The sequence below is a fragment of the Manis javanica genome, chromosome 6, assembly GCF_040802235.1.
Source record: "Manis javanica isolate MJ-LG chromosome 6, MJ_LKY, whole genome shotgun sequence".
Lineage (NCBI taxonomy): Eukaryota > Metazoa > Chordata > Mammalia > Pholidota > Manidae > Manis > Manis javanica.
This window is the reverse complement of record NC_133161.1, coordinates 24,364,878-24,380,294: the sequence shown is the minus strand read 5'-3', so window position 1 is coordinate 24,380,294 and position 15,417 is coordinate 24,364,878.

Genomic DNA, 15,417 nt, shown 5'->3' with positions numbered 1-15,417 from the left:
GCAATCCTATGTTGTATTTTGAGGATTGTATTCTGGAACTAAATATAAACATTAACTGCATTTTTTGACTGATGTGACTGGGCTGACCAGTAAGTAGTCAGACCAGTACTTGAAATGGAGAAGTCAGCCTTTGTAAATGAGATCCAGTCTTCTTCAAAATCTGGCAATCGAGTGACACATGAGGGCAGAATTCTTAATAGACAGTTGGTACATTTTCAATTCTAGCTAAAATGAATTTATTTTCTCTACCTACTGTTTCATTTTCCTCAAAATGAAAACAGTCATCTGACTTCCCGGATATCCATTGAGTATATACATTTTGCTACTTAATGTTTACAATATCATTCTCACAATTTCTTTCTACACCTTCCCTGTTTTATAACATGGAGCAAAACAAAACTTGTCTCAAGGTATAGAAGCTCCTGAGAAGTCAATTGAATCTGGAAATAGGTTGCTGCTTTTCAGCTCCCTGACTTTGTTTATAAGTACCCCATGATATCCGGCCATCCAAGGACTAGCTCTGCCTCCCACAAATGTTGGAGAGACTCCACTTTGGGACAATATAACAAATTCCACCAGGTCACCTGTCATTAACATTTTCACAGGAAATTCAGTTAGGAGCGTTCAAGCTTAACAATGCAGGCTGAAAAGCACAGGCTTCTTATCTTGTTCTTGCCAAGAAACGTCTCCAGGTCAACAACAAGACAATGGGAATTGAGAGTACTGAAGAATTTTTGTGTGTGTTATTTTCTTGAGGTATAAAATTTAAAAAGCAATATGAAAGATTTCAGGTTAGATATAAAACTAATCATTATCAGAGAGATTTTCAGTCACTTCAAATGATAGAAAGCAAAACACAAGAATTTTGCTCATTTTAGGTTTGAAGAAACGAACTCAAAAAGAAAAGGGCTCTAATATCTAAATTCCTCTGGGTTGATGTCATATGTTATGTATAGATTACAAGGAAACTAAACCTACACATGCAACAGCATTAGAGAAGGCAGGCCCCTCAGAGAAAGAAAGTTTGAAGCTCCTTACTGGAGGTCGGAGAGGTTGTAAAAGTCACTTGAGACAGAACTGGGACCCAACCATGTATCTTTCAAGTATTCAGACTGAAGATATTTATCAGAGAAGAGTGGTATTAATTCAGGTTCTGCTAATGTGAAATGCTATCCTTTGACCTGGTCTTTATGCAGTTCAGGTTTATGCTCTCTCTTAAAAAGCAAAACATAAAGAATATTATAGAAAATATGTTTGACCCATTTGAAAGAATTGTATTTAACTACTTTATCACATTAATTAGTATTATGTAACTAGATGCTGCTACTATAGGTCAGGATCTGGAAAGATCCTCAAAGATCATCTGGTCTAGCCCTCTGCCTCCTAACTGGTGAAATACTCTTCTATTCATTTTGCTGGAAAAATCTGTTGATTTAAAGAAATCACTCAGTACCTGGAAAGATCTCATGAACAGTTAGTTTTGTTTGTCATCGCTTTGTTCTGAGTATAACATGACCATGTTCTCAACTTTTTCAATAATTCAGATTTTTCTCCCAGATTAATTATCTTGCTTCCCAATTCATAGTTTGGAGGAGTCCTTCTCTGTCTGTGCTTGTTTTTACTCAATTGTTATGTACAGAATTAGACCCTAACTTAGATAAGTCATTGTTGCTGTGTTTTGCCTATTGCATTTAGAGCTGTAGTCGATTATTGTTTTATAAACGATCAAGGCATTTTAATTTTTACCTGATATCTTCCTGGCCCATGCTGTGACATTACATTGTATGCTATATGAATGACAAGTAACATAAATCTGACATGGAAAATGTGTGTAGTTACAAGATACTGCTGTAAGTTAATGATATTGATTAGATATGTAACTTAGGAATCGAGTTCTATAATTTTATAACTATCGTTTATATGGTTATAGATTCATTTTTCCCCAAACAGTTAATATTTACAGGGAAAACTGCCCTTCAGTCTCCTCAGAAACAGAGTTGCTGATAAGTAAATTCAGAAATACAGCACTGCTGACACTTTGCAATCATCCTATTCCGGGAGCAGATCATGTAAATTGGACTGGACTGGTGGAGCTCATAAAGGCCTTCAAGCCAAATAAGCAAAGCCAAAAAAAAAAAAAAAAAAGCTGTCAGGGCAGCTGCTGGTATTTGCTAAATGATCTTCACTTACTATTCTATTTATTAAAACTGACCCCCTTACTCAGGCGCAGCTCTCTTTATCCCACGCTCATCCGAGAGAATGATAATACAGAAACTGGGAAGATAGGCTGACCTTCCATACCTATTAGGCAAATGGCCCCTGCTTTGCAGAGTGAATCGGTACAATGACCAGGAAGGAGAGACAGTGCAGTAAGTACAATAAGCTCAAGGGACAAAGGAGTTTAAGGCTGTTGCCTAGTTATGTTTGCTTAATGGAGTTCGCTTATGACTGCGGTCTTGGATTACAAAGTGAAGGAAGGAACCAAGTAGAGACTAGCAGGTAGCTTGGTGGGAAGGGGCGTCAGTGGCTCTCTGGGTGATGGTGAGGCAGAAGCTGACAGCAGAGAGAAGCAGTTATTATGGAGAAGTCTGTGATTATAAAGCTGTGTCCCTGAAACACCTGAAGGCCAATGGGGCAGGATTCCTTTCACCTTCTAATTGACCTTCAACTCAGAAGCAGGCATTCTGTGTCTGAGTCCGCTAGTCGGCATCTATAGGTGACAGCATCACTTCCCTGTTAAGGGATTTATTCTTGCTAATATTAGATTATCACCGCTCCCTCCCTGCTAACTCTGGTACCTCCAGCTGTGTGAGAGTGCTTTACGTTTGCATTGTCCTGGATTGCAGCCCCTGGGCCACATGTGACTCCTGAGCACTTCAAATGTGGCTAGTGCAACTGAAGAACTGAAATTTTAATTTTAATTGATTTAAAGCTGAATAGCAACCTATGGCTATGGATTGAAAATAGCATTGATTTGGCTATATTACTTTGCACAATTTATTAGGGCGTACCGAACCTCAGTTTACTCTCCTGTACAAGGGTGACAAGGTGCAACCCTCGAAAATAGACAGCCTGAGTAGCAAGAGGTGACCACCTCTAGGGGGAGCTCGAGCCCTTCTCTCATAACTCTCACTTCCAGGCAAGGATAAAACCATTTCCTAGTTAGATTCCCTACCAGATGGCATCAAATATTAATCAGGGTTGAAAACACAGATGTAAGCATGACCAGTGAATATGGAGCAAAAAGATAATGGTGGCAGCGTCTTTCTTTGCTAATATCCTCAGAACTTGAACAGTAAGGATTCAGCTGATGCTCGATGGCCAGAAGGGAGGAGACCTGCCCTCTACCTCTCTTTGCTGCCCTGTTCCCTATATTCTTGGACAACAGAAGATATTGAGAAACCCTACACACTTAAACATTATGGCGTTTCATTCATGTATCATTATAAATGAAACGACATTGGAGAGTAAAATAAATGTGAAGAGGGTCCTCAAAGGTTTTCCCAAAATACTGGCACGCTAAGCTCAATGGGGCGTCTGCCCTGCAGGTAATCAGGGATTGCCTGTCTCCATCCCAAGCACTTTTTTTTTTGTCAACCCAACAGTTACTGCCCTCCTAGAAAGACCTCTTGGTCTTCTGGGCAGGCAGCCCAGACCAGCAACAGCTTTCTCCCATTCCCTCTCTCACTCCTTTACCTCCAACTTGGGATCTGTGCCTTCCCCCTTTCTGATTGAACACTAACGACCTGGGATAGACTTTGTACAGAGTGGGGAGGGAAGACCTTGTGGCTGGTGGCCATTGTTCTTGTTGGTCCTTTAAGTCGGGGGTTCTTAACCTCATGCAGTACTTCACAGTCACCCGGAGGGCTTGTCAAAACACAGACCGCTAGACTCCGCTCCAGAACGCCAGACTTAGGAGGCCTGGGGTGAGTCCTGACAATGTGCATTTCTAACAAGTTACCGGGCGATGCTTATGCTGGTCTGAGGACCATACTTTGAGAACAACTGCTTTAGGTTTTGCTTTAGAATTTAGGGTTCAAATGCCAGCTGGTTGGTGAGTTGCCTCTACCCCTTTGCCAGCTCTGCCACGCCTGTTTGTATGTGCATGTCTGTATTCCCCGGGAACTCTTACAGGAACAGCTGTGGCTGTGGGCAAGATCCAGTATTTCTGATTCTCTAACCAAACGCAGCCTTTAAAATAATTTTTTAATGACGCCCAAGCAGGACCCAAATATTGCTTGTATTTTCTATTCGCTCTTCTTTCATGTTGCCATCTTTCATTAACTCTGCTTTGGTAGTCCTTTGACTCTGAGATACTGCACAGGAAATTAAAAGTCAGGGATATGGGCTAAAAAAAACCAACAAGTCAACCGATTGCTTCTGTTTCAGTGCGCCTGTAAGAGACAGGAAAACCGAACTGGCCCCCAGGACATCGCCATTTTTTTCAGAGCCTGAGACAGCAGTTGCTGTGTTGATGATAGCTCTTTACTACCAAACTTCTTTCTTTGGTTTGAAAGGGTAAAGGTTTAATTGGAGGTTTTAAGTAGTTATGGAAAAAAAAATATGAGGTCACCTAAGACCATTTCCTAAGAGGAAGAATTATCACTGGGAAATCACCTGCTCCACCGAAGCTCATCTGTGAATGGGCTGCTCTCTGGAGTGCCCTGTGGGGCTTTCTGAAAACACAGCAGCCTGGGCCTCTCTCCTGGAGGGTCTGATTCAGTGGTCTCATTTCTTACACAAGGGGCCTGAGAAAATTTATTTAATTTCACACGTACTGGCATTGTTGAGTCTGAAATTCAGTTGTCTGAAACAACCTGTGCTTTTTCCACATCTGCTGCCTCTCTTTAAACTGGATGACACGAATGATTCTCCCAAAACAGAAAAATCTGTCTCCATCCCCTCACTTTATACTGGCTGCATCGCTGGCGGCTGGCACTGCTGGGAAAGAGGAATTTTAGCTTTCTGAGCCTACCACAATGTCACAAAGCTATAGAAACAAGAAGAGTGTACTATGCTCACCTCTTCTGAGTATTCCACTTTTGTAAGTAGTCCACATATCTTAGGGCTCCAAAGGCACACTTTATAAAAGTCCAGATGTTCACAGACACTCAGCAATCAATTTCAACCTTGGATAATTGCACTCTTCCGGTCCAAGGGCCGCTTCAACAGGATGTGATATATTTTGTTTTGGCTGTCGGAAGTACCAATAGCTCACGAAGTGCTGTTATAATAACCCACTTTACCCCAGCTAGTGCTGATCTCCAGGGAGCTAAAAACATTTTATCATTAATTCCGTATTAGTTATCAAAATTGAGGTCTCTCTGAAGGAGATGAAAGCCCCATTACTTCCATTTCACAGATAAAGCAGGCAAGACCCAAAGGCCAAATGCTTGTTTTGTAGCCTCACAGAATCCGGAGCCCTTGTGATTTTGGGATCAGAGGTCTAAGATCTGGAGATAAAAACAAAAACAAAATCCTGTATGAAATAGCTTGTCTGGTCATCGCCTAAGCCTAAAAAAGAGTGAAACTAACCTTCTAGAAAATTCATCATAACTTATACTTAATTCATGGATAACAAAAGCATTTTTCTTTCTCTCATTTTTTGCTATGTTTTAAAAAGTAGGTTTAGGCATGTGATGTTGTTAAATTTCAACTTTAAATAAAGTTTAACTTTTATTTTTCTTTTGTATTAATCATCAGTTATATTTAGATAACTCTCCCTGGATCTGGAACTTTGTGAAAGCCTATGTGGGACTTGGAAACCCAATGCTTCTCCATCTTTATTCTGTCCTATCTTTGTGACAAGTGTGACCATATGTAAATATTGACAGTCCAAGAAGAAACTGCAGGTTGGGCGCCTCCTATTTGTGCCCAGAGCTCCTCATTCTGGCTTCTAACACAGTGCCCATGTGAAGCTCATTTTTTACTTGTCCAAGTTTCTGGAGGCAAGAATCATTCCCTTTATCTCTGCCCCAAATACACAGAAGAAAACCTTGTACACAGAAGGCCCGTGTGCCTCATCTCTGGAAGCACTTTCTATCTTTACACACTGTGGTGGGAGCCTGGTGGCGGGCCTGCGTGGAAGCCGCCAAGGAGCTCCCTTGGGTTCAGGAGCAGGAGAGCCACGGGCGGAAGGACAGTGGGGTTGAAGCGGGTCTTCCGCTATCCCCCGCTCTTCTGGGTTGCGTGGGTTGGTGTTAGCCAGCGGCTCCAAGCCACACGACAGCATTCAGAAACATTTCATGATTCTTTGTTTAGAAATGACAGCCATGGACTTTTAAGAAAAGGAAAAAAGGATAACAAAACAAAAACACATACTACTTAAATGATCTTCTTTCTAGAAACTTGAAATTTGTCCTAGACTGAGTCAGAAAACCTTTTAAGGCAATTGATACAGTTTTCTGTTAAAATACAGATTGAGACTTTTAAATAAGTTCTCATGTACTCATAGTTGCATTTTCACAAAATTTATTATCAGTGAATTATACACGTGTACCTGAAAGAGACCAGCTTCAGACTGATATATGATGAGCCATTCTGAGCAGATCATTTTTTAATTGTTCTTTCAAGACACCCTACAACCTCCCATTCTGCCTGTACCAGTCTGTGTGGTCAGGGCATACTTTTAAAGTCCTAGGGGACTTCTCTGCTGTCGAAGATGATTTGGTTCTAGGTTACTTATCGTTGACAGTTTTGGAATCCTTGTTTTATTTTACTCAGTGTCACAGTATCAACTGCATGACAAATCTCAAAAGGCACACATGAATCAGAGATTCTTAGAGATGAAATATTTCCCAACTTTGAAACTCCATAGGATTTTTTAGTTTTTCCTTTCATATCTGTCACAGTTCAGGACACAGATCATGTGTTTATTCCTCTGGGTCCTTTGCAGCCCTTGGCAGAGTGACTGGCACATTATAGATACTCAGCCCAAAATTGCTGGAATAATCTCAGGGGGTAATCTGGTCACACCTTATAATATAAAGCAAGAAACTTAATTTCTTAGAGATGGTTATATAGCGTCCATCTGGAATTTTGTTACACTGCCAGGCAGTTCAGTCCTTCTTCTAAGGGCAGCTCATGTACCTGGAGCCAGTTATCTTGCTTTTTCTCTTTACTTAAGTTGACTTTTCTAACTTATCACACTCGTTTGTTTTTTTTTTCAAAACTTCCTACAGTATAATGATTTCAATTTATAGTCATCTCATTGTACTTCGGTTTCTCACTCCCTCTCTTCAACTAGGATCCTAAATATAACTGACAGATTTGGTCTGATTACTATAGGTTGTGGCAAACCCCTCCTTTCATGTTCTGAACACTGTGTGCATTTTAATGCTGAATGAGATTCCATTGCCCCCAAAGGGTGAGTCATGCATTATAGTCACCTCAATGAAAAGGCAACTGTTAGCATTCCTGAGAAAAGGCAGTGGTAAGCTCAATCACACACCATTATCCAACTGTTCCGCCAGAGAAGAGGTGCCTCTTCAAGAGGGTTTACTAAGGTCTGAATTCTCAATAGAGAGAGCATCTGTTGTCAAAATAACTTGTAGCCTGTGTCACTAAGAGGCAAGGTGCTGAAAAAACACATCGTGAGTACATTAGTTTCTTTTTTATTTGTGCAAAAATGCATTCCATAGACCACTGAAAAAAGATTGGGGACACGAGGCAGTAAATATGGACCAAGAAGAGAGATGACATTAAACCTACATTTGCACACAGGTCAACATTTTTAGAATTCTTAAAGATTAATTTGTAATTTCCATAAAGTGGACTCACTATCTATTACTATTGTAGCCAATAGTTAGAATTGAACAGGTTTTGCATGCCATATTTATTCCCTAGGAACTCACAACAAGACAAATTATATCTATTTAGTTTTTACTGCTTGCTTGAGATAGAAGACCATAATATTGGTGGGAGGAGGAACTCTATTTTTCTTGTGATTTTTTAAATGCAGTTTACTGGTGGGAGGGTAGGTAGAGTAAGACCAGAAGAAAGTCTTCTCTCATTTGCCAGACTGAGAAGTCAATGCTATTGGCCCTAGGATATAGTAAGAGAAAGGTAAGTTACTACTGCAAAGACTTTTCATTAGAACAAGAGAAAAGCCAAGATAGAGTCTTCATATCAGATAGGAAATATAAATAGTCATGGCCATTGAAAACTCTACTATAATTTCACAGTCAGTGTAAAATTATAAAGTTAAATAGAGGAAAACATCACTTCACACCAGTCAGAATGGCCACTATCCAAAAGACAAGAAATAACAAGTCTTGGCGAGGATGTGAAGAAAAGGGAACCCTCCTATACTGTTGGTGGGAATGTAAGTTGGTGCAGCCACTGTGGAAAACAGCATGGACATTCCTCAAAAAACTAAAAATAGAAATACCAGATGACCCAGTAATTCTACTTCTAGGAATTTACCCAAAGAAAATAAAATACCTGATTTGAAAAAATGTACACAGCCCTATGTTTGTTGCTGCATTATTTACAGCAGCCAAGTAGAAGCAACCAAAGTGTTCATCAGTAGATGAACAGAGAAAGAAGATATGGTACATATACATGGTGGAATATTATTCCGCCATAAAAAAGAAAGAAACCCTGCCATTTTTGACAACTTGGATGGACCAACAGGGTATTATGCTAAGTGAAATAAGCCAGGCAAAGACAAATATGATTTCACTTATTTGTGGTATATAAAAACAAAACAAAGCAAAATGAACAAAATAGCAATAGACCCACAGACACTGAGAAGTGACTGGTGGTTATCATGAGGGAGGGGTTGGGATAGGTGGGTGCAGAGGGTGAGTAGGATAAAGTTGCACAAAAACCTCAATCCTAATATAAGTTGATCACAGGGATGGGAGTGGAGAATTTAGCCAATGGTTCTGTAGTATCTATCTTTCTATGCTGACAGATAATAACTGCACTAGTTGGGGTGCAGATTTAACAATATGTGTAACTGTGGAACCACTGTTTTGTATGCTTGAAACAAATATAATATTGTGTGTCAACTGTACTTCAATAAAGAAATTGCATGTAGATATGCTAGTGACCTTTGCTCAACCTCTGTACAGAATATCTCCATTAAACACGTCAGTTCCATAGTATGGCTGAACTTTGTCATTCCTTCACTTTCAAAGTGATTTAAAATATTTATTTAGCTTAATTCAGCATGGGTCATTTCATTCTGGGTTTCAATGCTAACCTCAAAACATATAATAATTGAAAGAAGAAATCATTATGTATTAGTGGTTAAAAAGAAGTTAAAATATATTTAACACACAAATTTCTAATGCTGACAGCAATAAGGAATATAGTAAGACATTTTCTCTTTATTATCCATATTAAATATGCCACTTTTATGTTCTGTAGGCAGAATGAGGTCCATAAATGTGGTAATTATATTTGAATACTGTGAGGTCAATATACTTAGAAATTAGTTTGAAGCAGCTGAATTCTTCTCTTACTGGTTACTAGTAAAAATAAATAAATAAATACCCCCTCCATTGGGGACAGCTGTGTTTGTTAGTTAAAAATCCCAACTGTATAAATTGCTACTTAGGTACTTTCTGACAAGTAAGGTTTTGGCTACAATAGGCTATTATAGCTTCTTCATAACAGTTAAGGGCTATCACATAAACCCTTCTGTGTTCTGGTTCACTGACATACTTCGTAAAGTCATTATGGACCCAGCAGCCCCAGGGACCCATTAAAGATCCATTTCAGATCTCAGATAACCTGCTGATGAAGACACATGTTCTCAAACACCAGCTACAAAGCACAAATATGCATGATGACTTTCAAATTTAAAAATTTTACTCCAGCTGGTCTCATTTTTTTTTCTTAAAAATCATCACAAATGTTAGAGTGTATGTTGGTCAGGATAGTGGAAGAGGACTGGCTAGGATTCAGACTGTCACAATGTCAAAACACCTGGAAATCTTCCTGAACTGGCTGCTAGATTACATATAGCAGCAATGGCGATTGTCAGAATATAGATGACTTCTGATAGCAGCAATTCTACGCTGTGGGCCCCATAAATAGTTATTACATAATAGTAACATTCGGTCATAACAGCGTTCAAGACAGAATGATGACGACTGGGGTCACTGTGGTCTAAGAGAGGAGGTATTAGCCCGGCATTGAGGATCACAAGGTTCTATTCTTGGCTCAATGACTGGTGGCTGATTTGACACTAAACTTTAACAATCTTCAGCCCTGATTTTCTGTCTGGATAATGTCTATATCTTATGAAGGTGATCATGCACCAGTTACCAAAGAAACTATTTGTGCACGAAAGAAGCAATCATGGCTTGCCATCTTAAGGGTATAATAAGAACACATTTGCAAATGATTTGAACAAACTTCTGAATAAAGTTACTTTAAATATAGCAAATTATAAAACTAGGTGTGACTTTAACACTAAGTTGTAAATAAGTCCCTCAAGTAGTCTTGCCATTGTTTTTTCTTTCATGGGATTGGTGGATGAGGGGGATAAAGAGGCATAAAAATCTCAATCCTAATATAAGTTGGTACAGGGATGAAAGTGCTGCATGGTGAATACAGCCAATGATTCTGTAACATCTTGTGTTGACAGATAGTAACTGTACTAGTTGGGGTGAGAACTTAATAATGTGGGTAACTGAATCACTGTGCTGTATACTTGAAACTAACATAATATTGTATATCAACTATGGTTTGTTTAAAAAAAGAGAAAAATTTTAAATGAGATAAATCATGAACCATGGGGGAAAAGGCTTATATTCTGTAACTGGTCTGGTGATATGCATGGAAAACTTTAAAAACTGCACATCAGAGGCAACTCAAAATTAAAATGAAAATTCAATCAAATGAAAAAGTTGGCACTAACTACCATATATCCAAAGACTATCCCTCCACCTAAGTATTTTTCCCAAAATTTCCCAAGTATATAAGAAGTTTAATAGCTGTCCTAGACAGGAGGTAATGCATGATATGCTGATACCAGAAATCAAAGCAGGATTTCAGGAACTTTTATAGACTTGTGCCTAATTTTCCAGCTGACCCAGATAGTATTTTGTCCTGCCTCTCAGCTGACACATTCTATCTGATGCTGCAGGTCTGCCCAAGTTCCCGACATATGTGTTGTACAATCTCCAGCAAGCTAGCTAGCCAATCTTTGTCTCCATTTCAACAACTATAAACAGGGTAATTACCTGTCCCACAAGGCAGTTGCAAGATTTACTCCAGTTTAGCACTTAGCAAGCTGTCTGACATAAAATAAGAACCCTATAATCTTAACTATTATAATTTTTATTATTATTGTTATTGTAGTTGCTATCATTATTAGGTGTCTTACCATCTCAACCAGCTCTTTGAATCTCTACACTGCTACACTACACTACACTACATCTCTACATTGCTCTTATTGAAAGAACGAATAAACAAATGATTGAGCGAAATAACAAAAAAAAGGCAAACCCATGAGTGACAGGGAGCTTGTGTACTAGAAGGCAACATAACGAAAATAGTGTATTCCTGCAGTCCCTTATTGTTTATGATTTCAGGCCCTATCTCCTTTCTTTACTTATTCTGTTTCAGGCAGATGGTTTCATATGCCTCTTGAGAAGGCAACTGACCTTCTTGGACATAAGAGAGTCTTGATTGAGATAAAAGATTGGGGGTAAAGAATAATTTTTCTGGGGTTGATTCTGAGAAGCACCATTCTCTTTTAAGTAACTCAGAAGCCAAGGAAATAAAAAGGGATTAAAGTTGACACAAGGACTCAAAGTCCATTCCTTGGGGGAAAAAACAACACAATATCAGCAACAACTACAACAATAATAAAAATTTTTAAAATAACCACAAAAAGTGGGTTAGGCCTCAGGAGGTCGGTAAGTGCTACAAAGAGAAGCTAGGAAGAAAAAATATATAAACTCAGGACTTAGTCTGCAAGAGAGGGGAAATGATTTGAGACCTTGCTGAAAATACCTCAGGAGAAAGAAAGGCTCATTTTCATAGTATTTCTTATCCCTAAATTTATCCTGGAATTCCAGGGTTATTCCAACTAGTGATCTGTATCTTTAAAAATGCAAAGTAAGAAGCCTGAGGGGGAAAAGATACTGAACATTCACACTTCAGTATGAATTATATTTCTCTCAACTCTTTCTTCTCCATCTCCCCCATCGCAGTACAGAGCAGCACCATTCGTTCAGTTGCTCACATCAAAAGCCCTGGAATCACCCTTGTCTCTCAATGCACATATAATCCATCAGCAAACTAGTAGGCTCTTCTGTCAAAATATAGTTTAACCACTTTTCATCACCTCTTCTAGTGATTTTAGTCAGCCTAATCTGCATCATCTCTTCTCTGGATCATCCGTCTTCTAACTGCTGTCTGTGCTTCTGCCATTGTCTCCTGGAGGCTAATCTCATCTCACTACAGCAGTCAGAAAGACTTGGCTAAAATTAAGACCCATTATGTCACTCCTTTGCTCAAAATCCTGTGATGCCTCCTTCACCTAGAATAAAAGTTAGTCCTTTCACTGACCTATAAATAGGGGCCTACAAGGTCTTGTCCTCCAGCCCACCCTACACCCTTCACTTTACCCTGGTCTAGATATACACCTGCCTCAGAACCCACCTCCTTGCTGTTCCCTTTGCTTAGAATTCTCTTCCAGTCAAGCCCTTGTTTTTTTTGTTTTTGTTTTCAGGTCTTTAATCAAAGCCACTCCTCCTAAAATTTCAACATTTTATTCTACAAATACTACTTCTTAACATTTCCTATTGACATTCTCTGATTTTTGTTTCTTCTCAGCGTTTATCACTAACACACTTTTGATATTTATATATTTATCTTGTTGACTATTCATCTCTCTTACAAAAATAAATGCTATGAGGGCCAGAGCTTTTTTTTTTCCTCCTGTTTTGTTCTCAGCACCTACAACATCTGCTACATAGCTGCTGGTCCTCAATAAGTTTCTAAATAAAATGAATGATTAAGGTATCTTAATTATATGGTTGTTACTTAAAACCCAGATGCAGTAGCTTCCCTAGGGGCCTTTATATGCCTCATTGATATCTGTGTGTGTGTCGGTGTGTGGGGAAAACTTTGACAAAGAAAAGTAGCTGGGGTTTGAGGCATTGGAGCACAGCAAAGTATGAGTCCAAAGGTGGAAAATGGGAAAAGAGGGTCTCTGAATACCTAGAATGTACCCCGAAAATACTAGTCAACTGGGTGATATCTTCCAGAGGTATAAAGCTCAAGGGTATTATGAGAAAAATAAAAACAGAGCAATCAGTAAGCCACATTTCATCTATTTCATAATTTTGCCTCACACAGGCTGCCTCTGCTTCCTTCTTCCAGATTCGTAAATATTCTCAGAAGAGACAGTTGAGCTGACTTGCTTCTAGCTCCATTCAGAAAGTGGATTCCCTGTGAGAAGAGAGCCCCATGGCTGTACTCAACATCGACCAACTCTGTAGAACCTAGGGTGCCAGGGAGAAGTGAAGGGCGTGCTTAAACTCTAGGGTATTTCTGGAAAAGCAGAGCTCTATTCTGTCCCCTTCCTGCTCTGCCTTTGAGAATTCATTCTTGCTTCCCCTGCTTGCAAGATGCCAGGGGCAGGATGTGAGAGGGGCCAGGTTTCCTAACCACTGACACATGGAAGCTATGCATGGATATAGGGTAAATTATCCATGGCTTGTCATCTGCAGGGATATTCTTGAAAGTGTAGCTTCCCCTTTCAGGGAGAGAAGATGCCTGTTAGAGCTGACAGCACCTGGGAGGCAGAAGACGCCACACTTCCTCCAATTATTCGTGGAACTGCCAGAGAGGGAGCTGTTGGCTAAAAGCAGCTACCCATTTTTTCACATTTATCCTCCGTAGCATCTTCTTCATTCCAGCCTGTGACTTGGAGCTTTGGTAAAAAGTAAAGATAGGAAAGAGTAATTAAAACCTTACTCCATCCCAGAGCCACCTTGGATTATCTTAATATGATTTTAGGTGTATTTGTGACTTTTGTGACTTGTATTCAAATACTGGTAATGTAATGCTTGAAATGAAGGGAAGTAGAACAAGGAAGTATCATTTACCAGAAAAATTATCTAAAACTTGGAAATAGGCAACAGATATTAATGGCTATTCTTTGTGTACAGTGCTGCATTTCAATTTCTGTCAACATGGCTACTTTATAGTTGTGTAAGTATAGGGGTTAACTTGTCATTATTTATCCAGTAAATTAAAATAGTATCTGTCCAATGGAATAGGTAATCTCAGTGTTTATGGTTTATTATATGGTGAGACACTAAAGTAGTTTTGTATCCAACCTTCTGATTTATCCAATACTTATTTATTAGTTAAAGAGTTGAATAAAATCCTTGACTTTTTCATTTTACCTGTATGAGACTTATATTTTTAACTCTTTAAAAATTATTAACACTCTATATTTTATATTTTTATAATAATTTTCACTAGCTCTCAAATATCACCCTATGTTCTAGTATATTTACCTAAGTGGACATAATTCATTGGTAAATAATTTCTTATATTTGCTTCAAAAACTGAAAAATATTACACTGATGATTTTCCTTTCCTGTTTTCTGTAACCACATCACCTACCTCCCATCCAAGTCATTACACAATCAGTACTTATTTTTTCACAGGTCCCAAACCATGCTTAACCTTCATGACTCTGTAACAAGTCATTTGTCTCTTAGCTTTGCCTAAGCTATCTGATTAAGAAGGCAATCAGAGAAAAGTATTTAATAAATCAGTCCTTTTTCCCTATCCTTATCACTCTGAAAACAGATATGTAAGTCAAAATATGATATGAGATGTTACACTGGTAATACACTGAGTTCAACTGGCAGAAACATATTCTCAATGTCCTAATGAAGGGTTGAGTTAAATGGGAAATAATGGCCACCCAAATTAATAACACCATTAAAGGTTATGTTGGAAAAAAAATTAAAAAGGAAAAGAACTGAAGTTGAACAGACATAAAAAGTAGTTTTTAAAAACAACTCTTGTTCAGCTTTTTGCTACTACACCTATAATATGACACTTTCCAAGAGTGACAGCGAGTTTCTGAACATTCATAGCCATCATTTCTTCTTACAGAAAGCTTTTCTTCTCGCTGTGGTCTGGCTTTTCTTCGTCATTCAGATCTTCATTAAAGGGAACCACAACAAAGGCAAAAGAAACATTTCTAAAGATAATTATATGTGATTAGAATATTCTAGAATTTGGTACTATTTCTTACTCATCCTTTCATGCAACCTAATTCTTTTTAGTAATTTTACTCTAAAAGATGATGAAAATACTAACATTAAGGGAAGTTAAATAAATGAAATGAGAAAAATAGGTAAGGTTGTATAATAGAGCTTCAAATGCCATTTTGTTCCACTTGCTGGTTGAATAAATGTCAGTGTTGGC